Source organism: Mustela putorius, unplaced genomic scaffold (genome assembly GCF_011764305.1).
Source record: "Mustela putorius furo isolate JIRA1106 unplaced genomic scaffold, ASM1176430v1.1 tig00000174_pilon_pilon_pilon, whole genome shotgun sequence".
In the NCBI taxonomy this organism is placed as follows: domain Eukaryota; kingdom Metazoa; phylum Chordata; class Mammalia; order Carnivora; family Mustelidae; genus Mustela; species Mustela putorius.
In genome coordinates, this window is record NW_025421304.1 from 17,094,574 (window position 1) to 17,120,842 (window position 26,269).

At 53.0% G+C, this 26,269-nt stretch overlaps 1 protein-coding gene and 1 non-coding gene across 2 annotated transcripts in view; both read left to right on the forward strand.

The window, feature by feature from the left end:
* GNAO1 (G protein subunit alpha o1) overlaps window positions 1-26,269 on the forward strand; it is a 155,612-nt gene that overhangs the window by 110,587 nt on the left and 18,756 nt on the right. The window lies entirely within an intron of this gene.
* LOC123391078 lies at window positions 15,331-15,439 on the forward strand. The gene has a single exon (XR_006605705.1). It is a non-coding gene; the product is annotated as a U6 spliceosomal RNA (small nuclear RNA).

A 26,269-nucleotide genomic window follows, 5' to 3' on the forward strand; every position in this document is an offset into this window, starting at 1 on the left:
ACTGACCTGCTTCACTGTAATAGTGATATATCTGTTTTCATATGACTCCAAAAAATATGTAGCCTGTTCAGCCCATGATTGCCAAGATACTAGAAGTCCCAAATCAGGACTTAACTTTTTTCAGAAGTGAGTCAAGTAAAAAACAACAACAACAAAAACCCACTGTGCACTGAAGGGCAGAGTTGGTACACAGATCAGGCAGGACTTCTGAAAGCAGGACAGAGAGGACTGAAGTCCAGGAACGCTCACCTGCCCAGAGGAGCGTGCTGAGTCTGTGATCATCCTCATTTTACAGATAAGGCTCAGAAAGGGTGAGTGCCTTGCCCGTGATCACACAGCTGATAGATGACAAGAGACCAGGACCAAGCCCCAGCCCCGTCTGACTCCAAAGGCAGGCCAGCAGCCCCAGGGTGGTTCAGAGCACACAACGCAGGTGAACCTTCTCATCTTTACTTCCGAGGTGAAGCCCCTTTCTTGGCTGTCTTGGGAGAAACAAGGCTTTTCTGCTTCTTTACGGAAAGGTTAATTGAGGTGAACCCCACTCTGGGGAAGTGGGGCCCTGGGCCTGCTTCCTCCAGTCAGCATCTAATTCTCTCAAAGAAAGCCTTTTCAGAAAGGGCCTGGTGCGGCCGCTGCATGTGACCACAGCCGCAACTGCCCCGTTGTCCCCGGGGCCAGCGGTCCCAGCTCCGGCCCACCAGTGCCCCGTGCCTCCCCTTCTCTTCTTCCAGGGCCCCTCCCAGCGCTTCCTTTTCTTCTTTCATTCTTGCCTCTGAATCACTTTTTCCAATAAGCTGTCTACTTAGTCTATCAAATAACTCCGGGAATGATTTCTGAAAGCCTCCCCCTGAGAACTGAAGCCTCAGAGTGGGAAACGCGTTTATATTTATGTAGCACCAAGACTTGAGAACGTTATTAAACTTGCATGGGGACCCGGCAAAAGAGCCTCCTCCAGCAGCATGGATTATGAGGGCCTAGCATCTTCAGCAGATGGGGACAGTCAAACTGGCAACGTGGCCGGGTTTCTTGCTCCACTGGGAGAAACCAGCCCCGTTTCCCGGGACCCCAGACAATCAGCACAAAGCTTGCAGCTTAGAAACCATGTGCATCCCTGTGTTTTATGACTGGCCAGGTTCCTAACCAGAGATTCTACGGCTGTAACCCCCAAACAAGAGGAAAATTGCAGTGTGCATGTGTGTGTGTGCACTCACACACATGCATTTGGATGTGTAGATATGGCGCGTGTGGTTTTGTGTATTTTGGGCTGTGTGCTTTCTCAAAGGAGAGAGCCTCTAGCTTTCTCAAAGACCCTTTGGAGGCGCCACTTATAATCCTGAAAATGTTCCATGAAAGACCTACTATGTGGAGTGTGTAGGAGGCTAGCTGAAGCCTTTGAGAAGAGTAATTCTCGTGGAAATTAGAGCTCAGAGAAGAAAAACCAGCAACTAAGGACAACAGCCATACTGTGCTCTCACAATGGAAAGGATTGAAAGAAGCAGGTGCAGGGAATGGGGGGCTGCTTGAAGTCAGGGTGGGAGCCACCTGGCTTCTGCTGCGGCTAACCTCTGCTGCTGTCACACTGTCCATACGGCTTATATTCATCCCTGGATCCTTACGACACCCCCAAGAAGTTGGAACTATTGAGCAGATTGGGCTGCTAGGGCTGGGTGAGGTCACACAGTAGTGGCAGAGCCCAGACCAACCCCACCCTCCAGCTGTCTCACTGGGTAAAATACTCACCTCCAGATTCCAGCTTTCTCATGTGTGAAATGGGATGATTCCCTCTTTGGCTTATCCCAGAGAAGCAAAAAGAATATCTTTTAGGGGCGCCTGGCAGGCTCAGTCAGTTGAGCATGCGACTCTTGATCTTGGGGTTGTGAGTTCAAGCACCAGATTGGGTGTGTAGAGATTACTTAAGTATCAGAAAATCATCCCCCTGCTTTTGGCCCGGCAGCGCCTGATGGAGCTTAATACGTGTCTGTGGCAGGACCATAGGTGTCCCTGTGTTTTCCTGGACGGTTTCAGGGCTCCCAATGAACCACCAAGGAGAGGAGTTCTACCTAAGGCTCATTTTACAAATTAGGGTCTGACCGTCGCCCACTAACTCGTGGGGGTTCCCAGGCATCTTCAGTGTCCGTTCCAGAAGCACGGCCCCTGCCCCCACTGATTGTCTGGGGACCTAGTTCTCCCTGGCCCACTCGCCACCCAAGTGGCTCTGTTGAGCGTGAGGCCACATCCCCCTGGACTGCCCAGTGCCCTGAAGTCAGTCTCTGCGGCCATAAGAGCCCAGGCCAGCTGATGCTGACCGTGATCGGTACCGGCCAGTGCGGCAGTGCTAACGCTCTCAGTGCTACAGGGGCCTAGAACATGGAGCTGTGGGCCCCTGAGCAATGCAGTTGATGGAGGGTTTTCCATTTTGAGCCCCCGGGAGTATGACGGGACTGTGTAACACACTTCATGACGTCCATTGAGGTGACTCGGTTGTGCCTTTGAAGATCAAGGCTCTTCCAGAGGACGTGCGGTAGAGCCAATAGCACAGGTTTGGGGGATTGGGAAGATCTAGACACGCTCCAGCACTAGCTTCCAGCTCGGAGATCTCTTAGCCTCCATTTCCCTTGGCCTTGCTCTCGGTTGCTTATCCAGGGGAGGAAGAGGCAGGCAGGACCATGTTTCTGCTGACTCTCTAAGCACTTACCACAGAAGCAGGTGATTTTTTTTATTATTGCTTTGTGTGTTTCTGTGTGTAAAGAGAGATTGGCAGTTTTTGGTTTGGGGTTTTTTTGGTGTTTGTTTTTTTGGTTTTTTTTTTTTTTTTTGGCTATTGTGATTTTTCTGTTTTGTTTTAGTGAGTTATTTTTAGCTAGACTCTTGACTTAAACTTTTTTTACTGTGCATTTCTTCCAAGTGGAACACAGCTCAGCCATTGCACATGATTGAAGGGTTTAGCACTTGACTACAGTAACTCACTTAAAACCCACAGCACGCAGTGAGGTGCTATTATCATCCCCATTTTACCAATGAAGACAGAGAGGCTAAGAAGACCTGGTCTCCAAGGGCAGGTTCGGCTCCCAGTGTTGCTGTCTGGAAGACCTGAGCAGTCTTCTCAGTGTGCTCAGGATCTGCTGCTTCTAGCCCCACTGACACCACCACACCACGCCCATCCCCGGCAGTCTGCAGTTCTCAGGGACACCAGGGCCAGCACCAGCAGGCTGAGGTTCCCTGGGCCCCGGCTGCTTGGCATTGCCTCTCCCACAGCGGTGGAGGGAGGCGGATCCACCACCACCTGCTCCTCCCCCTACCGCCAAGCCCCACTTCCCCCTTCCCGGCTAGTCTGAGCTTGCCCCCACCTCCATGCTGGGAGCTACCAGCTAAGCCACCATTGACCCTGTAGCCTTGAGCCAGCCCCTTCCTCCCTGTGCCTCGCGTTCCCAACTTGCATGATGAGGGAGCATAGATAATTGCAGTGAAATCCTTTTTTCCTCTCTGTGGCCTCACTTCTGGCTCTCCCGCCGCCCTCCTGTGGCTTTCCACCACACCCAAAATAAAAGTCTACCCCCTTTCCAAGGTCAGTGGTGCCCTGCATGCTGGGGCGTCTCACACTGGCTGCTGCTCAGAAAGGGCCTCGAGCACAGCCCGCCTGCCCGCCGCCTGCCCACTTCCCGCCCTGCCGATGACCATCACTGTGTGTATCCTTTCCTCCCCTAACCTGCGTCCTTAACTTTAGATGTACGCCTTGCCCTGACATTTCCCTTTTCTTCCATGCCCCCAAATTATTAAAAACAGCTGCTTCTAATTAATTGAGTGAATCATGGAAAAACACTTTTTTCCTATCTATAAATAATTCCACCTCAAATTTTTCTGGGAGAATAAAATGCTGTGGCCAACGTCCATCCAGCACACACCCAGAGCATATCATCTAGCTTCCCAGCTTTAGTTCATGGACCTCCCAGTGCCATTTCTGGAACTCCCCCCAGCCTCAAACAGGACCGCTGAGGGCCAATCAAGGTGAAACCCATGGAAAAGGGCCACAGGCGTCATAAGGAGCCTTCAACTACTAATTCTGCCACTTCCGGGCAGTTTCACATGACTTCAGCCCCACCTTTTGGGTGGCCAGCTCTGTGCTCTGGCCCATGGCTGCAGGGGGGTGCACCAAGAGAAGACACAGCTCCTTCCCCAAGAGGGGAGCACAGTCTTAAATTCCAGACTGATACAACGAAGCCAATTCAGCAGCTGACTGTGCTCCAGAGCCCAGGATAGGACCCCAGAAGAGAGCCAGGAATGAAAGCTGGAGCAGAGCCTTCCCAGAGCAGACCCTCCACCGTCACGTCCTGGGGCATGAAATGTGCTATGGGCACACCCAAGGAACCCTCTCTTACATTTACTGCAAGGTGCTGTACAGATGCCATCATTTTCTAGAACACGGGCAAGGTTGGGAAGCCCAGCCTAGAGGCAGCAGAGCTGCAGTTGGCATCTTAGGTGGCAAGGCCTTGGGTGAAGCTTTCACCCTCTGGGGCCAGAGAGCCCTTCGTGATGGTAGAACTTGTTAAGTGCTTGCCTGCCAATTGCAGCATTTTGGAGTGAGATGGTACCAGTGACCTCAGATATGATCACATTCAAAGAGAGGCAGAGATGGGTTGTGTGGGCTACCATTGATCCCAGCCCTTGACTCCGGCAGCCCCTGCTTATCTGTCACAGCACTGAGCCTCTCCTGACTCCTCTCAGGTTACCAGTGCCCCCAGGGGCCAACAGCTCCATCAGAGTTGGTCCTCAAGTTGAAGCCAGCTTCCCACCTCTGGTCAACCCGGTACAGCTCCCTTACATTACAGAACGCAGCAGAGGAAAGCAACCTGGAAGGCCGCTGCAGGGAAACTACCTCTTTATGCCCCAAGTCTCCCAGCCGCCTGGTAAAATGCTATTTTACTCTCTACCTACCAAGTTCATCTGTTCAGCAAATGTTTACTGAGCCCCTGAGGTGTGCCCAGCTCAGTGGTATATCCTAAATGCAAGGAGTCTGGTGTCGCAGGAGCTCAGGGTCCAGGGAAACACGTATCCTAGAAGGTGGTAAGAGCTACCTTCAGTACCACCCTTTTTCGGGGCTGGGGTGTGAGGCTGAGATCCCGCCATCCCAGACTTCAGTGAGCCCCTTGTCTTTGCCTCACTTGATTCTCAGGGACGTGGCCCATCAGCTGGACACCTGTGTTCTGTTCTCTCCTTGCTCAAGTCCTTGCCCCCAGTTCCAGTCTTGTCTCTAGGGATAACCAAGATGTGTGGCCGTCCCAGGCAGGCAGAGCACTGGTCCCTCTTCAAGCTGGTCCTCTCGAAGTGTTCGTCCTTTATTCGGCAGATCCAGGGAGAGACTAATTTTCTATTAATGAAAATGTGTTTCTTTACTGTTCAAAATAAGGGCTCTATTAGATGCACTGAACATAACATGACTTTTTTTTTTTTTTTAGTTTACATTAACTTTTTGGGACCTGAGCCCATGTGGACATAACTATAGAGTTAGGCTCCAAAGTTGGTCTACAAGTTCCTTCTCTCTCTCTCTCTTTTTAATGCTGGCAAACATTCTCCACTTTAGTGAAGTTCACGTTCTTTCTTCAGTTTCCATTTACAGGACAGGTCTCCCCCACTATGCAAAAACAGAGCATTCTTATGAAAACTTTTGTAAGCAAAGACATAAAGCAAAGAAGCAATTACTATTAATTTATATGGGAAAAATTTTGAGCATTTGCAGACCCCCAAAATAACCTTATTTTCAGGCGTTTCTGATCCCATGTCTTGCTAACGGGTACACAAAATGAATGGCAATAGCATGGGCTCAGAGACACCTTCAAAGCTATGGCAGCTGAGATGCAGGCTGCAGTCTCCAGGGAAGGAGCCTGGGGGGGCCGCTCTCGCTCTCTCCTCAGGGTTCGTGTTGCCTCTGTCAGGGCTCCCTGCAAAAGAAATGCTGAATGCTGATTTTGCTTTGTGCCTTTTTTGTTTGTTGGTTTCTGTAAAAGTGAAAATCCTCCTCGGATGACTTCTGGTTAGAGAAAACAGGTGCTAACATGGGTCTTTCGTAAGAGAGAAGTGGCATAACATAAACTTTCGAAAAGCGGAGGATCCCTATGTTCCAAGCCAGACAGTCTCTTCAGAGGAATATCAGAGGGTTTGGAATTGAGAGGAGAGCCCCAACCCCTTCACCCTGCAAACGGCCCTGGCCTGGGCATGACTCAGGTGCAGAACCTCTCTGAGCGCCCATCTCGGACTGGCTGCGAACGGGTACATGTGCATTCCACACACAGATGTGGTTGTCATTGCTCAGCTGGCAGAGGGAGGCCCTGCGGAGGAGGCTGCCTCCCTCTGCTGGAGTGGGGCCAGCACACTTGCCTGCAGTTGCCCTGGAGATGTCCAGGACAGGTGGGGGTCACCTGGCATCATATTTCCATTCATACCTGCGGCGTGTTGGCTCATCACTGGTCTGTCCCCTAACCTCGCTTCCTTCCCCACATTTCCTGTTGAGCTGAGCAGTGACCTTGAGGGTAGGCTCTGGGTGGTCCTTTCTCTGCTTTCTTGCCCCACCTTTCGCTCCTTGTGCTACTGGGCCTCCCAAGGACGAGGGGGTGGCACCTGGTATCCATCTCCACTTATAGCCTAGAATTCATTCATTCCGCAAGCAGCACCTCGTGAATGAACTAAATGGGCAACAGGGCAGATGCGGCCCTGCCCTCTTGGAGCTCACCATCCTTCTAGGAAGAGAAAGAGTCACCGAGGAAACAAGTATACATAATTACATGTTGTAATAAGTGCTATTCAAGAAAAGAAGACTGTCAAGGGAACAGCAAGGAGCACCTGCTTCAGAAGGGAAGGGTGTGGTCAGGAAGAGCTTTCTCTAGGAGTTATATTTAAACCGAGACCAGAAGCCCTTGCTCAGGCAGTACATATACGAAACTGAGATAGGAAGAAGAAACAAGGAGCCAGTCTTGCAGACTTGAGGTAGCAGGAGGAGCCGTACAAAGGCCCTGAGGTGGAAATGATCTTGCACGTGTGTTGCAAAGCCTAGAAAGGGGGCAGGGTGGCCTGCAGGTGGTAAGTGAGGGCAAGGGTGCCTCAGGATGAGGTTTAAGAGGAGGCAGGACCCAGATCCTGCACTGCTTTGTGGGTAGAGTTCAGAATGATGGAGGGAGAACCCCTGCTTCCAGCCCAAAGGAGAGCCCATTCTTGGAAGCTGTGTTCATTTGCTAGGCCTGCCTAAACAAAATGCCAGAGACTGGGTGGCATGAACAATAGGACTTTATTTTCTCACAGTTCTGGAGGCTAAAAATCTGAGATTTTAGTGTCATCAGAGGTGATTTCCACTGAGTCCCCTCTCCCTGGCTTGTAGATGTCCGTCTTCTCCCTGTATCACATGGTCTCCCCCCGTGTGTGTGTCCTAATCTCCTCCTAAGGACGCCAGCCATAATAGATTAGCTCCCAATCTGAAAACCTCACTTTAACTTAATTGCCCCTTTAAAGAACCCCCCGACCACCAAGTACAGTCACATTCTGAGGTACTGGTTGGTTAGGGCTTCAATACATGAATCCAGCGGGGAGGGGGGACACCATTCAGCCCATGATGGGAGACTTCCCTGGTGTGCTCCTTGAGAGTAGGTTGGGGTTGTGGATCAGTGTTTGTAAAATGCCTCGGGAGCCTGGAGGAGATCCATCCTAAGCAGCCTGCCCTCTCTTGGTCCAAGGAGATGATTAGTATGGTCAAGGGCGTCAAAGACTTCATGGCACCAAACTGAGACTTTCTTACCCACGACTACTTAAAATCCTTGAAAGAGAATTAGAAACCTCCCAGGTGTGTAACTCAGTGGCATAATATAGGGTCCCCATTGGCCCACACTTTGGGGACGTTCCTTCAAGCACGTGGGGCAGGGCAGCCGGCGGGGGCAGGAAAGCGAGTGACAGCCTGAGTGAGGAAGGGGCTGGGCCCCCAGATGAGTGGCCGGGTAAAAACTGACCCGGGACAGTGCTGGCCGAGCCAGCCAGCCTCTGCAGTGTTCCATCCCAACCCCTAGCAGAGCCCCTTGCCTGGCAGAGAGGTCTGGAAGGTGTTATGATGAATTAAACCGAGGAAAAACCCTCAACAGATATCCCAGGGAAGCTTGCAGATCAGTGTGTTCAGCCTCCTGGAGAGCCGGGGAGTGTTGGGGGGAGCAGCTAAGGCCAGCGGCTGGAGGATGGAGGTGCACACAGCCCGCAGATGGGCCTCACGTTACCCCCTGCCCCCGCCTTATGCTGAAGGTAAAAATAACTACAAGGGGAGAAATGTCCTAGAGAAATTACCTTGAAATTCGGAAAACATGAAGCCTGGCTCCATCTAATTAAGATGACATTTTGCAAAGGGGGGGTTAGGGAGAGGCCTGGGTGGCATTTTAAATTGCAAGCTGATTGTGCAGTCTCTCTAATTTTGGTTCTGAACAAAGTTTCCAATTGGAACAGAGGACCGACTTCAAAGGCATCGCCTACCGCTGGCCAGGCAAAGGGAGTGAAAAGAGCAGCATGGGGCCTCTGGGCACAATGTGGCTGGGACTGGAGCAAAGGCTTGGGGCCGCAGGGGGCCGCAGCCCTCGGGAGCCTGCTGCGCCTTTTAGGGGATCAGTGGACCCGCTCCTGGGAGGAGAGCTAATTGAAGCAACGGCCTTGCCCTTGAAGAATGAGCTTTTGTCCAGCCTGGGCCATCTTAGGGGCACTTACTGGGCAGAGCTGTGGCCTGGGCTGGCTGTAGGCATCACCCCGCCCCAGTCTCCCCCTGTGCTATAGAAACAGGCCTGGTTCTTGTGTAATAGCCCCCAGCATCCTCTTGGGGAGGGGCCACTGCCTCCTGGGACTCCTCCCTGCCAGCCTCTAAGCCCCAAAAAGGTGGACAAGGCCCGCCCCTTCCCTCCCAGATTCCTGGAAGAGGCAACACCAGGCCCTTTCAACTTGGAAGGTGGAGGGTAAGCTCCCAAGTGGGAGGGCTAGGGGCCAGCTGGCCCAGGGAGCCACCCAAAATGCAGGATATCGTTCTGCTTTCTGGACAGAGTCACTCCAGGTATGATGCGCAGGATTCCCTCAGAAGCTCCTTTGTGCCCCTCCTTTTGCGCACCCTGGGTTAGCTCACAAAGACCGCTTGACCAGGCCGACTCTCTCATATTGCCGATACCCCTCTCTATGCACGCACGCACACCCACACGGCATGCTTTAAGCCATGCCCGGTTCCCAGAGCACACCCATCCAGACCCTGGGTTCTCACGCACCCTGGATAAGAACACAGCGTGGGGAACACCACCATTTATATTTGAGGAAACTAAGTCACGGAGTTGAAATGATGAGCCCTTGGAGGCCAGATCCTGGCATTTTCCACAGATCCAGTGACCTCATACCCCTTTCTCCCACTTACTTCCCCTGACTTGTCCCCCGCCCTCCTGATCACCCACCAGGGTCTCTGTGCCATCCATTTCCTCCGCTCTACATGTCCCTGTCTGCAAAGGTCGCTACCCAATTCCTTCGAACGGAGGGCGGCAGGGTGGTGAGGGGGCTAAGAGGCAGGGGGTAATGGAATGAGCTCCAGTAGGGCAGCCTTGGTTCCAAAATATGGGAGCTGTGGAGGGCTGAGGTGTGAATAAATGCTTTCTTGACAGTAGATTAAAGAAACAGTCTGGAGGCCAGGAGACTGGTTGGGCTAGACCCCTGCTTTCATCCACAGGCAAGAGTGACCTTGCAGGGAGATTGGGAGGGTCTGAGTTCAGACCTTTCTCGGGGCAAATGACAGTTCTTGGGAATCAGACTGGCTGGAGGAACAGAACAAGGGAAGAGAATGGAGCTGGCTTTGGGGTCTCTGGCTTGCGTGACCGGAAGCACAGAATTACCATTGCACAAGGGCCATGTGTCCCCGTGGAGTGGCGTGGGCATTCCTGGGGCCGTTCCTACAGACCAACAGCTTTCATTGGAGGACTTTTATGTATTAAATTAACACACAGACCTCTGATTTCATGGAGGTTATTGTTTAGGATAAGCTGATTATTTAAAATGAGTCCATTTGAGGCCATTTTTAAAAATTAAGGAAATAGCCACAGTCATGTGCTACTTTGGCAGCCATCACAGGACTGAGACGGGAAGGAAGGCAGTGATGGAGACAGTGGCCCAGGAACCCAGGCGCAGGGGAGAGGGTGGGATAGACTGGGAACATGCCGAGCCAAGTGGAGGAGCCAGTAAACCCACCAGAGGTCAGGTGGAGTCACTCGGCAGCCCCCTGCATAGAGGAGGATCCTCTGACGTCCCATCCAGGGAGAAGGCGGCTTACAAAAGCAAGAAGGTGTTTGAGGACTGAGCCCTCAGCAACTTAAATGTTGGGGGGAGCGACAGAGGCCCACCTAGGAGACAGCCCACAGTGGACTCACATGACTTAGAAGACAGCGCCTTGACCAGGAAGTAGCATCTACAGGGCCCAGCATCCGGAGAGAGGAGAAGTGAGCAGACAGCAGCAGGGGATGGGGAGGGCAGTGAAAGCCCCCGCCGGAGGTAGGCAGGGAGGTGGCAGGACAAACGGAGGAAGCAGGAGGGCCGAGGCTTGCAGGGGGCATTGGTGTCAGGGATGGGCTTAGGATGGGAGGCCAGAGCATGGTGTAGGGGGAAGCTAGAGGGAGAAAGAAGGCCCCAAGGGAGGAATGGTGGGGGAGGGGGTCGGAGGTTCAACAGAAGTGGAGTCAGGACCACTTTTTCAGAAGGTCAGGTCTTAATCCACATTAAGGAATGAAACCCACAGTGGTTTTCCTTTTGGGGGTTTTGTGGAGTTAAATTGGTGGCTAGATGAGGGCTCAGAGGCCTGTTAAGGGGCAATACTAGATTTGGATTCAGTGGCTCCCTGGAAGGCGTGGTTCTCCCCTGGCCCCCATCAGCATACCAAGAGAAGGGTCCTACAGCCCCTGCTTGGGGGGCACCCACCTCACTGGAGGGGAAATGCCCGCTTAGCCATGAAGCCGCTGGGGACAGGTGGGCAGGATGGGTGTCCCTTCCTCCTTCCTTCTGTCTTCCCTGCTGGCCTTGGTGCTGGGCACTTACCTTCGCGCTCCCCTTTAAGAGGACATTGGCAGCCAGGAGACCCGAAGTACCCATGACAACAAAGCTCCTTAGCAGGCCAGAGGCCCTGATTCTCCTGCATCTGTGTCTGAGCAGTTTGGGCAGTCATCTCAACAAAGTTGAGGCCACAAGTTGGCTGGTGGGGGTGGGGAGATGGGGGCATCCATCAGGACAGAAAAGCAGGTGCCCTGTCCCTTCCAGTGAGAATGCCACACACTCCTTGGAACCTGCAACCACCGGTGAGCTCATTCCCTCGTGGAACCAAAACCAGGGAACAAGGAGGGAGGCTGAGACAGAGAAGGAAACAGGAAGTCTGTGGCCCAGGAGACCTGGAGCCCAGGGTGTGCCCACCCCCACCCTGTGCTGTCCCCAGGAGGCAGTGCACGCTCCCAAGAAATCTGGGTGATCCTCCAAACCTCACAGAACCTCAACCCAAGGCCCTGCTGGTGGGAAAGAGTCAAAGCCAGGCAGAATGGAGGATGTTCCCAGCCTACCACCTAGGGCTCGGAGCCGGATTCATTGCCCCCCTTCCGAGTCCCAAGGACACACTGGCCGGGTGCTTGCTTTATGCTGCTTGCTTCAGGAAGCTGCTTCCCAAGGGGAGGAAGTGGGCAGACCTTAGCTAGCATGCTGGACGCACATGTTGATTTCTATATCAGTAGTTCTTAACATCAGTGCATATTAGAAAAAGATAAAAACTGGCACACTTGGGTGACTCAGTCAGTTAAGCGTCCGACTCTTGATTTCAACTCAGGTCATGGTCTCAGGGTCGTGAGATGGAGCCCCACGTTGGGCTACGGGTTCAGTGTGGAGTCTGCTTGAGATTCTCTTGTTCTCTCGGTCTCTCTCTCTCATTCTCCCCCCTGCCTCTCCCACGGCTTGCGAGCCTGCGCATGCACTCTGTCTCTCTCTCTCTCTCTCTCTCAAATACATAAATAAAATCTTTTTTTAAAAAAAACTAACCTATAGAATAGACTTCTGAATATATTATTGTTAGTGATACTACATTTCCTTTCTCTTAAAATAAGTTTAAGTAGGCATAAGTCCAAAGAAAATCATGAAGTCAGTTGTGGCACAGGTGGTATCCAAACCCAGCCGAATTTTCACATCATTTTTGAGCGCCTGCTGTGTACCCCGCAGGGTTCTGCAGATGCAGTGGTGAACGAAAGTTATGCCTGTGGCAGGTATGTGAGTGGCTGAGGCCCAGGAGGCGCTGCTCTGGGGCCTCCTTTCCTGTTTGCAGGGGAGAGGAGCGGGATCACAGATTTTTTTGATATTCCAGAAAACAGGCCTCTGCCCTTCTGCGGCCGGCTTCTTGAGAGGGCACTCCGTTTCCTGTCCAGGAAGCAGGAGAGGAGGAACAATAGCAGGACACAGAGACAGGGCACCCCTGGCTCCTCTCACGATCATGCCCGGCGTTTCCTGGCTCAAACGTAACAGAAGGTTCTTTCCTGCCCATCTGATAGTCTAGGGCAGGTGCTCCAGGTGGGTGGCTCTCCTCCGCGTGGTGATTCATGGGCCAGCTCTTTCCATCTTATGGCACTACCGCCGCCCAGGACTTTGTCATCACGTGCACTCGGGGACACGGTTACATCTTGGGAACCTTGGCCGACAGGCGACGCACTTCACTTTCATACTTCATCGACTCTAGTTCAGTCACAAGGCAGGTGGTGGCCTGCAGAAGGGTCTCTAACCCAGCGGCCACGAGAGGGCTGAAACTAGGCCCACCTTCCCCTTGCCAGACTGTGTAGCATGGAGGAAAGAACTCCTTTTTCCTAACCCTGACAAAGGTGCTGTGGGACTGGCTTCTACCCTGGCTGGGACCAGAGCAGAGGACGTGGGAACGGAGAGAAAGGAGACAGAGGGACAGAAGAAAGCAAGAGTGGTCTGGGAGAGGAGAGGAACCTGAGCCCAGGAAGCATCAGATGGCCCCCTTTGAGGCCCTGCCATTTCAGATTGTGAGGGCTGGCTTGAGCCCCTGCACACCTCGTCCCACAGGGGTAGGGGTGTTCCGCGGCCCACCCTCTCCTCAGTGAGCCCCGTGCAGCAGACTTGAGCCTCAGGCTCTGAGTCCCCCGACCACGCTCCCATGCCCAGGTCTGTGCAGCTAGGACCTTGTCCTTCCCCCATGCCCTTGATCACCCAGGGTCAATGTCAGGAAGATGAGGACAGCGGGGCCTCACGGGAGGGGAGGCCATGTACCCTGGTCCCACGCCTTGGAGAGAGCCTCTGAGGTGGCACCCGGGATGGAGCAGCTCTCATCCCCCTGGCCCCGAGCTGCCTGCAGACCCCACGGGGTGCGGCGCTCCATCCTCCCCTCCCTGCTGACCTCACATGAGGGACAGGCCGCCTTCACCCAATTCCCAGCCTCCCTGCCCCCATGCTCCTGTCTCATGGCCAGGCACTGGGGGCCCGGGGAGCCGGCCTCCGGCCTGGTCCCACCGTGCCTTCCGCCTCCTGCCGCCCCCAGGGTGGCCCACTGGCACTCGGCCCGGCCCAGCTGGGGCACAGCCACAGCTGCCACTCTGCCTCTCCAGTGTTTTGGTTGACGAGACTATTTGTTACCCTTGTTTTTGACCACCTGTTGCCATCCCACCGCCTCATGTGTACACAGTGCCAGCGTCAACACGCTAACACTGGGTCCCGGAGTGGGCACCGCCTGGGAGCCCTGTCCCCTTAGCGGTGGGGCTCAGGGAAGCCCAGGGGGGCAGCCTTCCCAGACCCTGCCCTCAAGGAGAAGCCGGGAGACCAGGACTCCAGCCGGCGGGTGCCGCCCCCAGGCTTGCTGGGTGACCTGGGACAAGGCCCCACCTCCTTTACCCAGGCCTCAGTTGTGCCCCCAGAGCATAACGTGGGAAGCAGGGCTGTGCAAACTCTGGAGCCAGAGAGCTGGTGTTCGAACCCCAGCCGCACCAACCTGCCGGCTGAGTGACCTTGGGCCGTCTCACAGCCCATCCGACCTCTGGTTTGTCTCTTTATAAAAGGACCAAACGGTAATACTTACCAACATTAAATGAACTAAAGTCCACGGGAGTGCTCGCTAAATACTGGCTACTGTGGTTATGTCTCGGGGCCCCTCCTTGGCAGGCATGTCCATGAGTGTGTCTCTGTGTGGGGGACGGTATTGCCAGCTCCAGTGCTCACCCTGGACACAGCAGTAGCCGGGACTTGCTGATCCTCTGGACCCGGTTGGTTTGGCCTGCCCTGGGTTCTCACCCCAGAGGTTCCTCCTGAACCCCAGCGCTGGCAGCTGTCCACCACCACTGGCAAAAACTTGAAATTCTCCATTTTCTAACCGAGAGGTATTGGCTGTGGCTCTGTGTCCCACCTCTCAGCCCGCGGGGGTGTGTGACTCAGTCACACTTATGCAGGTGGAACCCTCATCAGCTCCCTCTTACCCTGCTCGGGGAGCCCCTATGCCCGGGGTGGGAGGTGCTGGCTGCCCTTCTGTGCAATGAGACGGTGTGAGTGCGGAGAGGGCACGGTGGACAGAGTCACTACGTTTACTAACACGGCTTCGCCAAGTCAGAACGTGATTCCTTCCTCTCGGTCAGCCTGCGAAGCTCGAGAAGAAAGTCTCAGGCTGGTGCTAGTATCCCCTTAACACCTCTGAACTCTCCCCCTTGTTAACAAAGACAAAACGACTCCAGGCCAAAAGCCTTCAGCAGGCAGCCGGATCCTGCGAGAACTTAACGTTAGTGTCCGCTTTCGCGGTCGTCGTTGTTCTCATGGGTGTCTAACGTTTTTGAATACTTCACGCAGGCTTTTCATTGACTGTAAGGATATGAAGTTTATAAAGCACAAAGATGTGTCCAAGAAAATTAATAACTGGTAGTCATAGATGAAACAGGACTTTTGTAGAAGTTATAAAGATGCTAGGGGAGAATGTTTGAGAAAGAATGATCTGGTCTAGTGGTTCTCAAACTTTGTGGTTTGGGGGCCCCTTTAAACTCTTAAAAAATTATGGAGGACCCCAAATTTCTTTTTTTTTTTTAAATATTTTATTTATTTATTTGAGAGAGAGAGACAGTGAGAGACAGCATGAGCGAGGAGAAGGTCAGAGGGAGAAGCAGACTCCCCATGGAGCTGGGAGCCCGATGCGGGACTTGATCCCGGGACTCCGGGATCATGACCTGAGCCGAAGGCAGTCGTCCAACCAACTGAGCCACCCAGGCGTCCCCCAAATTTTTTAATGTAGGCTACAGCTATCAAGTTTTATTGCATTAGAAAAGAAAACCAAGAGTGCTCACTTCAGCAGCACCTATACCTAAAAATTGGAACAATACAGAGAAGATTAGTATGGCCCCAGCACAAGGCTGACACGTAAATTTGTGAAGCAGCCCACATTTTATTTTCTGCCTCTATCTTGTTTTTTTTTTTCCCTCTAGGGAGAGGGTATTCCTGGAACAGTGCCTGGCACATAATAGGCGCTCAATAAATATGTGTTTGTTGAAAAAAAATGAAAACCCAGAAAAATTTTAAATCTTCATTCATTTAAAAATAACTATGATAAACCTATTACACATAACAACATTTTTATGAAAAATTATTCTGATTTCTAAAAATGTAGTAAGAAGAACGTCATTGTTTTGTATTTTTGTAAATCTCTTTAATGGCTGGCTTAATAGAAGACAGCTTGATTCTCATATGTGCTTCTGCATGCAGTCTGTCATGATTCGTTGTTTTGGTTGAAGAATAGGAATCAAATTTGGCCCCACATAAACACATATTTCAAAAAGGAAGGAATGTTTTACTAGCCTTTTCAGATAATTCTTCTTTGAAACTTACCCAAAATGGACAAATGGTGGTTTCTCAAAGGAAGTTTGCAGTCTGAAACTATAGCAGGGACCCGTCCCTGTGCTGTCACATCAGAATCCATCAGTCTCTTTGACAAATGTTGCTGGAACAATTGGGACATCACATACAAAAAAAAAAAAAGTCTAAATACAGACTTTCCACTTTTCACAAAAATTAACTTGAAATGGATCACAGGTAGATCTAAATGTAAAAGGCAGCACTATAAAACTCCTCAAAGGGAATATAGGAGGAAACCGAGATGAACTTGGATCTGACGATGACTTGTAGACACAACACCAAAGTCACAATCCATAAAGGAGTAGATAAAGTGCTCGTCACAGAAATTTAAAACTGCTCTGTGAAGGCTACCATCAAGAGAAGAAGAAGAAGCGGGGGCTAGGACAAAATATTTGCTAAAAGCATGTTTATGAGAAGACTGGTGCCCACGATAATCAAAGAACTCTTCAAACTCAATGGTAAGAAAACAACCCAACTTAAAAATGAGCCAAAGATGGGGCGCCCAGGTGGCTCAGTGGGTTAAGCCACTGCCTTTGGCTTGGGTCATGATCTTAGGGTCCTGGGATCAAGCCCCGCGTCAGGCTCTTTGCTTAGCAGGAAGCCTGCTTCTCTCTCTCTCTCTCTCTGCCTGCCTCTCTGCCTACTTGGGATCTTTCTCTGTCAGATAAATAAATAAAATCTTTAAAAAAAAAAAAATGGGCCAAACTCCTAACAGACACACCGCGAAAGAAGATGTACAGATGGCAGAGAGCGTACGGCATCTCCACATCATATGCCATCAGGGAAATGCAAATTAAAACAACAAGCTACCACTCCACACCTAGTAGAGTGGCCAAAATCTGGAACACTGGCCACTCCAAATACTGACGGGGACGTGGAGCCACAGGACTCTGGCTCGTTGCTGGGGAAACGGCAAAATGGCGCCACACTTTGGACCAGACAGTTTTGCAGTTTCTTATAAAATGAAACATACTCCTCCCACAGGATCCAGCCATCAGGCTCTTCCATATTGTCTGCAAAGGTGTGACAACTTTTGTCCACACAAAAACCTGCACGTGAATGTGCATAGCAACTTTATAACTGCCAAAGCTTGGAAGCAACCAGGATACCCTCCAGCAGGTGAGTGGAGAAGGAAACTGGTCCATTCACACAATGGAATACTATTCCACACTGGAAGGAAAAGAGCTCTTAAGCCACAAGACATGACGGAGGAAGCTTCGATGCACATTACTAAGTGAAAGAAGCCGATCTGAACAGGCTGCCTACTGTATGATTCCAACTGTGCGATAGTCCGGAAACGGCGAAACAATGGGGTCGGTAAAAAGATCAGAATGGTTGCCGGGCGTGGGAGAGGGGAAGGGATGAATAGGCAGAGCATGGAGGGTTTTTAGGGCAGAGGAAATACTCTGTGTGATTCCATAATTCTGGATTCAGGGCATTATAAATTTGTCCAAATCCACAAAATGTACAATATCCAAGAGTGAACCCCACGGTTAACTACAGACTTCGGGTGAGTGTGATGTATTCACGTAGGATCATCCTTGGCAACAAATGGACCACTTTGGTGAGGGATGTGGACAGCAGAGGGGCTGGGGTTATATAGGAAACCTCCACCTTCCTCTCTGTTTTGTTATAAATCTAAACCTGCTCTTAAAAAGTAAAGTCTCTTGAAAACGTCCATTGATCTGCTTTGCGCTTTGAATGGTTCTCTTAACCATGCATGATTTTTAACACCATTTGGGTCATTTGGAAAATGCTAGTTCAGAGTTACACGGTTCTTCCAAATGTTGACACGTTTCAGCACACAGGATTAAAAACTCATGTTTGTTAACGTCAACACCCACCTCATCAGAAAAGCCTCCAGGTAGTGGGAAGCTATGAAGCTCAAGATGGTAAACACAGGTTTTCCAAATTCTTTCACTTGAAAGCTGGAATTTTTTTTTTTTTTTTCATTTTGGTGACAGATATGTTCATTGTTTTCCTTGAAATGATGGGCTCGCTTGGTTTGTTTTAGAAAATGTCTTCCAGAGACCAGATCAGAATCACCATTGTCTGTCTGTCAGGCATTCTTTTAAATGAAAGTGGTGTCCCACGAAGAAAGGCACTATTTTCACTGGCAGCTCAGGCTTGCAAGTGCTTTTCCCAGAAAACCATCATCCTTCGGTTTGCAGAAGCGTTTTATGCATGCTTCCCATTTCATCCCACAGAATATGAAAAAGATGGGTACTCGGGGTAGAGATCGCTCTTTAATTCATGATTTTTACTACTTCGTCAAGGACATTCTTAAGTAAAAGTGGCATCTTCTGTGACCGGCCACGGGAATGCGTGGTGGTTGCTGGGACAGTCTGGTGGTCCTGCTTGCGGCTCAGGAGCTAGTGGTGTTCTCTTCTATGGCTTTTGCACCGTCAGGGCAAGCTGTGATGCTATTAGCAAGGTCAAAAATAGCGCCTTAGCGTCGTCCCGAACACAGTTTTGATCTTGTAGACCCCCACAAGGACTTCGGAGACCCCCATGGGTGCAGCCCACACTTTGAGAACCACTGGTGTAGCCAATCCTGTCCTCGTGCCTTTGGGGACCCTGGGACCCTGAGTGGGAGCTGAGGCTTGCCCAGGGTCCCGGAGCAGGTTGGAGGCAGGGCCACGTCTTCTGACATTTGAGGCACTGCTCCGGGCCATGTCCCTGAGATCCCAGAAGCAGGGTGACACGCTCCTTTTTGAACAAAGGCAATATCTGATCAAGGTAATGCTCAACAAGTGCCTCCAGCTAGGGGACAAGGAGACAGGAAGAGGTATCAACTAATAAGCCTGGGGAGAGGCACCAGTCGGCCATACCTGCCCTCTTCCAGATTTGCCGGCCTTCTTCCAACCCCTGCCATGTGTGTGGTGGTCCAACTTCCATCTACCCTCTAACATAATTGTGTTGCTAATATATCCCAAGTGAGGCGGCTCTAATTAAACCATCGTCACTTCGTGTTCTGACGAGACGAGGTTGGCCATTATCACTTTTCTTTCCCTTTGACTGAGCTCTGTGTGGGTAATTTTATTCTGCCCTTGTTCATTTCTTAGAAATTTAGCCTCTCCAATTTTAGTTCTTTTCTCCTATCTTAGAACATTGTGCTCAGGAGAACGGCGGCGGAGGGTGAGGGTATCACAGATTTGGAAATCTCTGTCCCGTTCCCCGCACCCCGGTCTAGGAGAGACGCCCAGGAGGTAAAGCCTGGCAGGTTCTGGACCCGCCAAGGGATGAAAGGCACCAAGAGAAAGTGGTTACCATTGTCGGGCTGTCCCAAAGTAGGTGATGACGGGACCTCTGGACCGGGGTGAGTCTCCACTTCATCCTCAAGGATCTGAGGTGATCGGAAGCCTCGGTGATGTAAACATACCATCAACTCCCCGCTGAGGGCCCTGGCAAGCCTCGGTCCTGTATCCCCCCCTTTCTGCCAGTCACCTGCTGTGTTTGGGGCATCAGCTAACGGGCTGGGGAGATTTAGGCGGTATGTTCTTTTTTTGCCAAACGCGAAAGTTCTTGAGGCCGAGACTGCACTCGTTAGTGGGCGTATAATGGGTAAATGAGTAAATGGGTGGATGAGTGGGTGGGTGGCTAGCTAGGTCAAGGCAGAGTGAAAGGAATGGGCATGGCAATGAGTAATTAAGGGACAGACAGGTGCTGTTGTAGGATAGAAGAGAGGCAAAGGGTGGGTGGGTGTGGAAGTGAGTGGCTGGATGAACGAGGGTGGCTGATGGGTAGATGATGTAATGGATGGGTGGATGGCCAAGGGGGTGGATGGGTGACGTGTGGTGGGTAGGTACCCTCAATAGGTAGTATAGTAATGGACGGATGGATGGATGGGCAGATTTGATAAGAAGTGAGATCAGAAACCACCAAATCCTTGGTTCCGCTTCAGAATCTTTCTGGGGACCCAGGAAGTTTCCCTTCCCTAGGGCAAGTGGTAGACCTGTGATGTCCCCCAGCTTCCCCCCAGAGACCCTGTGAACAGACAGTGTGCTATAGACACAGGCCTTGCTAAAACCCAGAAGCCCAAGTGAAGAAAGCCCCAAGGATATCTGGCCCTCAGCCACTACATGCCATGTAGGGCCCCCACGGTCACCACTCACGAACACATTTCACAAACGTCTCAGCTGCCCCTGGTGTGCAGCCCCTCCCGGAGGCTCACAGTTTGGAAGCCATCTGCCAGCCCAGGGCCAGAAAGGTGGGCCCCTGCCAGAGGGGTGAGGGTGTGGCCCCCTCTCCACCCACGGTCCCAAGGCCCTGCCGCAGACAGGAAGCGAGGGCTTTCCCCTGGGTGTGCGTGTGAGAGAGAACACGACCACCCTGCTGCCTCAGGGGTCCAGGGGTCCAGGCTTAGGTGGGCTGGGCCAACCGCTGCTGAGTGCCCAGCCCACCATTTTCTACCTGCCAGGACTGCAGTCAGAGGACAGGCCTCCAGCAGCTGGGGTCTCTGTGCGTCTTCCCCTAGAGGAGCTGGGAGGACATCCCCGCAGCCTGAGGGAGGCAGAGACACCCACTGCGCCCGCCCTGCCCGGCCCTGCCTGGCCCTGCACTGCCTGGCCCTGCCCTGCCTGGCCTTCTGCACTCAGGCTGTCCGAGGCGCTCCCACTCCCGTTGGCCTGTGTGCTCCTGCCCCCTGGCGGGGGCCCAGGTAACTGCAGCACACAGGGCAGGGTGGGGCGGGGCCAGGTGCTGGCTTTTCCCTGCCCCTAGAAGACTGGGTCCTTGTGTGTGCATGAGCGTGTACATCCGTGTGTTCACACTGCACTTAGCCTGGGAGATTAGAGATGGAGCAAAACTCTGAAAGATCCAAAGCAACTCCTCAAATGAAAGGGGTTATTATTATAATTACTGTGATTATTGTTATCAAGACGATCCTGCTTGCCTGAAAAGTCTTGTACAAAAGCGGGCTTATTTTATGTCAGCTTGTTGTTTGTGTCTGGGGGACTTCATCTTAGCTTATAATAACGAACATGTGCAGGGCTCTTTATGCTGCAAAGCTGCGTCACGTCCCTCGGCTGTTTTCCTCTGCCCAGACAGCCCTGGGAGGGGAGAACTAATCAGGGAACAGAGGCTCAGAGAGGTGCCATGGGCAGTGCCAGGTCGCAAGGCTAGAAAGCTGTGGAGCCAGGATGTAAACCCAGGTCACCCAACCGAGAAGTCCCCCCTCCTCCACACACACACACCCTTTGCATCTCATCTCTTGTGGGGATGAAGGGAGAGGCTCTCTGTCGCACCTGAACTCCAAGCCCTTTTGCCGCTGTCTCTTGAAAAGTGCACAGTGCCCTGAAGAGAAGGGAAAGGTTTGGAAGAACCAAGCATTCAGTTAAAAATGCAGTTAGCCACCGTAGTTTCAGCTGATGAATACACCTGGGCACTTCCAAGGCTCCAGCAGCATCTGGCAGGTGAATGGAAGGATGGGTTGTTCGTTCCAGCCGCTCAACTGGGCTGATGCCGGCTGTCCTCGGTCAGCACCCCAGCGTGGCCCGAAAAAATCAAGGGATTGACTCAAGTAACTGGAAAGTCAGAAGTATATGTGACTGCTTCTACAAATGTCCTGGGGCTGTCTGGGCTAGTGGGGCTGCTTGTAGTCTAATTTAACAAATATGGATTCTTTGTCTATCCCAAACTGTTCACTGAGGCCAGCGGGATGACTGGCTGGGCCCAGACCATGTGTCCCCTGCTGGAACCAGGGGACAGAGCCAGCCCCACCTGAACTGCTCAGGCCAGATCAGAGGAAGTGCTCTCTTTCAGGGAAGCTGGACTCTAGGACCAGAAAATGAGGGGATGGAAGACATCTCAGTGGTGAGGAAATGGGATTGGGGGAGGGGGTACATCCTCACTACTGGCCCAGGAGGAGACCTGGATGGGAAGGTCAGGCCCAGTGTGAGCACCTTCCCCGGGCTCTCTGAAAGCAGGTAGACAAAGGGACAAGAGACTCCGCTGGGTCTATTAATTGCTTGTTAAGCTTGGCACCAGCCTAGCTCCCTCTGCAGGGTCCCAGAGCAAATTGGCATGGTCCTTCCTTCCCTTCCAAGGCTGACCCTTCTTACCTTCCAGGGAGCTGGGCTAGGACCAGTGCATCCTCCACTCTGGCCTCAAGGACAAGTCCAGGGCTCTTGACTAGAGGAGAGCAGGGAAGGTTGCCCTTGGCCTCAGGCTATCCTCCTTATTAGCTGCATGGTCTTGGGCAAGTTCCCTTGCCTCAGAGCCTCAGTCTCTCCGTCTGTTAAACAGGATGGCTCCCTATAGAGTTACCGTGATGATTAAATTGGCTACAGATACTGTTGAAATCAACCAGATAAGAAGAGTCAGGGGACAGATAGGATGGAGTGAGAAACTGGGGCCATGACTGATATTTAAGTGCCAAAAACCCTTTTGTCCCATAAATGTCACTGAGCACCAGCTATATGCAAGGCACGTTGTGAGACCTAGGGAACTGTGAGAAATCAGGAACCCGTCCCTGCCCTGAGGAGCAGGCACACATGACATCACCAGCTGTGCCTGTGGCCAGTGTGCTGTCGGGATGGGCCCAGGCACAGATCAGCTGGCCAACAGAACACCCTGAGGTGGGATAACCCTGGTTTGCCTGGGCAGCAGAAAGAAGGGCTATGTGTTTGGACCCCCATGAGAGGGGAATGGTGTGAAGAGATTGGGACAGAGAGCTAGGCAGGCGCTGGAGGCCAAGGTAATAAGTTTGGAATTTAGGTATGATGAGAAGCAATTAAAAGAGTTTAAACAGAGGTTACCTATTGTAACCATTAGGATTAGGTTTGACTGTGAATATCAGAGCCCTGAAAAATAATGATTTCAATAATAAATTTACTTTAAATTTAAAAATCTCCGGAAGGTTTGGGGTGTCCACAGAGTTATCAAGGACCTACGGCTGTTTTCTACTCTCTAGGGTTTGGACCTCATCTTCATGGTCCAAATTGGCTGCTAGAACTCCAACCATCACAACCAAGTTCCAGCTCCAGGAATGAAGAAGTTAGAGAAAAGGGTACATCCTGCCTTTCAAAAGGGTGCTCTACTTTGGTTGACCTCTCATTGGGTGGAACTTGTCACTAGGTCCCACCTAGCAGCAAGCAAAGTGAGGAAATGCAGTCTTTTATTTGGATGTCCATGTGCTCAGTTCTTTTTCTAAGGAGAATTGATGTCACACTAACAGTCTGCTGGCTGCCGTGCGAGGAACAAACGAGAGAGAAGCAAGGGAGGGAGGGAGCCCTTGGGAGGGGGACTGAGGGCAGTCAGGAGAAAGATGGTGCTGGCTTGGCCCCAGGAACGTGTGTGAGAAGATGGGGAGAAGTGGTGTGACTGAACACAGCTTTGATGGAAAAACCAGCAGGACACCGGACCTGGAAGGGAAGCAGCAGAACCAAGGGCGATGCCTAGTCTGTGTCTGGGCAGCTGAGCTAGTGGTGGTGCTGGACACTGAGCTGGGGGAGACTGGGCAGAGACAGCAAGGGCAGCTGGGGGAGGGTGGGGGGCGCCACCGGCACAGGATCCCCGTCCCCACTGCCACACCTCTGGGATGAGAGGAAGCCAGGAGGACAGCCTCAGCCCCTGGGCTGTCCCCTGGAGAATGCCCAGCAAGCCAGCTGTCCCAGCCTTTCCCGCACTGTGCTGTCATCCTGCTGGAATGCTGGGACACGGCGGGGGGGGGCGGGGGGGGCAGACAAACAACGGGGTCAAGAGTAGCCGTGGTTTATTAACCCAGGTCCGAGGGTGTCTTCCGCCCTCCTGCACATCCTGACTCCCTTGTCACGGACCCGGCGGAAACCAGGAAGGTGGGGCCCAAAGGAGGACATTGGGAAAGCTCTGGCCAAGTTCACCACCGCACCGCAGGCCACACACAGGACAGGCAGCCGGCACGTGGAGAGCTGAGGAAGACCGAGGTTTCCCAAGGTCACCCAGGCACTTGAGAGCAGAGTCAGCATGTAGGCCCCTGATTCATAGGCCTGTTTTTAGCCCCAGGTGGAGGCAGCACCCCAACTCACCCACCCTGCCTGAGTCACTCACTGCCTGCCGAGGGCACCCATCACCCAGGCCCCAGGGCCAGCTTTCCAGGTCCGTGCCCCAGGGGAGGCTCAGAGGCTGCAGAAACTCCTCTCCAGCATGGTTCAGAACCTGGGGGCCAGCCTGTCTTGGTGGGCAGCCCTCCGTGTCCGCTGTGCGTGGAAGGCTAGGATCTCTGGGACGGGACCCCAAGGAAGCTGGATCAGGGCTGGCATTGTGGGCTGGGCCGGCTAGCCTCCAGGCCCAGTGCAGCTTCCTTCCCCGGGTAGACGGCCGCCAGGGCTTGCCCCTCTGCCTTCCGCAGTAAACGGGCCTCTGATGCGTACATAGCTACCTAGCTGCTCAGCTCAGTTCTAGAAAGTCTCCACAGAAGGCTTTGGCCCCACTTACCTTTTGTATAGAATCTGTTGTCAAACACAGAGTGCCCAGATGCTAAACCTCATCTCCTTTGTGTCTCTCCCACCCAAAGAACACCTGCAGATTTCTAGCAATTTCCCTCACTTCTTGAACCACCTGCCAGAGGTGAAGTCGTCTGTGTTTCCTCTAGCCCAGTCAGAGGACTGGGGGCTGGAAGGGCTTGAGGGTAGAGGGATCAGCTAGTGATGAAGACCCAAGGCCAGAGGACCCCTGAGGTCAGGGATAGGGCAGGCCTGGGGCATCCCACTCCCAAACCCCAGCCAGGGCTCAGCCCCACCCACCACAGGCTCCAGCCCGTGCATGCTGAACGGGGGGAAAGGCAGCCAGAGGAGGGGACCCTGGAATGCCAACACCAACTGCCCAGCCAGGATAGATGCCGCAAGCCCCACTCTGCCCTGCACCCACTCGACTCCCTGGACCTGTCTTGTCCGGGGCCATGCCGCAGAGAGGATGAGGGGCCCGAACCCCAGGACACTGACCTGCTTCCTTCTGCTAGCTTCGTTCTTGGGGGCTTAGCCAGGAGCAGGACACAGGTCTTGGTGATACCGCGGACTCTAGGGGCGCATCCTCTCGGGCTGATCCTACTGAAAAATCCCATAGCTGGCCCAGAGTAGGGCATGTGCCCGCCAGACCCCTCTCGGCTTCCTTGCCTCAGCTTCCCACACCTGCCACCCTAACCTGCACTGGGAGATGGCCTGGGCCCCACTGGTCTATGCACATGTGAGCACGAAGGAGCCAGTGGGCAGCCACCGCCACTCCTTGCCCTGCACTCCCAGCCTCTCTTCCCCGGCCACTAGGACGTCCCCTGGGGTGGGGGGGGGCAGGCAGCGGCCATGAGGCAGACATGTTCTTCTGAACCTTTGGGGGGCTTGTGCTGAGGGGCTGCATGGTGGGGTCGGGAGAGTGACCTGGGGCAGGCCCTGTGATGGCAGAAATATGGGAACACTCCGTAGGTAAGGTCTGCCCGGGGCTTGGGCTCCGATGGGCACCTTCTTGTCCTGGTTTGGGTTCCTCGAAAAGTTGACCTTAAGTCAAGGAATTTCAGGTCATTTCAGGAAGCACCAAGGGACAGGGTAGGTGACCCAGGAAAGGGAAGGGAAATGAAGGGAGTGCAGATATTCGTGCAGGGCAGGGGGCAGGAATTGGGGCTTGGGGCAGCCCTGGCTTCTAAAAGCCTGGCAGACGCGTCTCAGAGTCACCTCTCTAAGAGGGCAAGGAAGCCCTGCTGTGTGCGCACCCACTCCTGCTCATCCCGAACACTAAGTCCCAAACCGTGCAGCCTGCCACACGGCGGGAGCAGAGGGCCGGTGAGGCCGGGCCAGGAAGCTGGCCCTCTGCCAGGACGCTCTGAGGCAAGCGGGACAAGTGCCCAGGTATGAGTGAGGTGCACCAGCTCCCGCTCCCATCTAGATGTTAAAAGCAACAGTTCTCTCCAATGGAGCGCAGAGCCTGTGGTTAGCACCTGTTGCCCTTGGTGTGGACCCTGCGTGAGGCACCATTGGCCCTCACAGGTACTGCTGGGCAGCTGCTCTCAGAACTTGTGGGTCTGATCCCAGAGGCTGGCCTTGGGGTCAGAACCTCCTGATGCCGACTCCCAGCTCTGGCACTCCCCACCCGCGAGCATAGGTGAGTGCCTTCCTCTCTCTGGCACTCGGTTTCCCAATCTGTAAAATGGGGACAGTAACACAGAGACTACTGTACTAGTTAGTGATGGCCACAACAGTACAAAGAAACCTTCCCTAACTCGGTCACTTGCAGTAGAAATTATTTCTTTCCACGGGGAAGGAGTTCAGCTGGGGATCAGAGACCCAGGGTGCCTCTGCTGTACTCCATGTGTCCCCCCATCCTCTTGCTGGGATGAACAGGGGAGACCGGGCATGTTCATGACGATGTCGGAGGCCCCACAGGACAAGCGGGGTCTTGC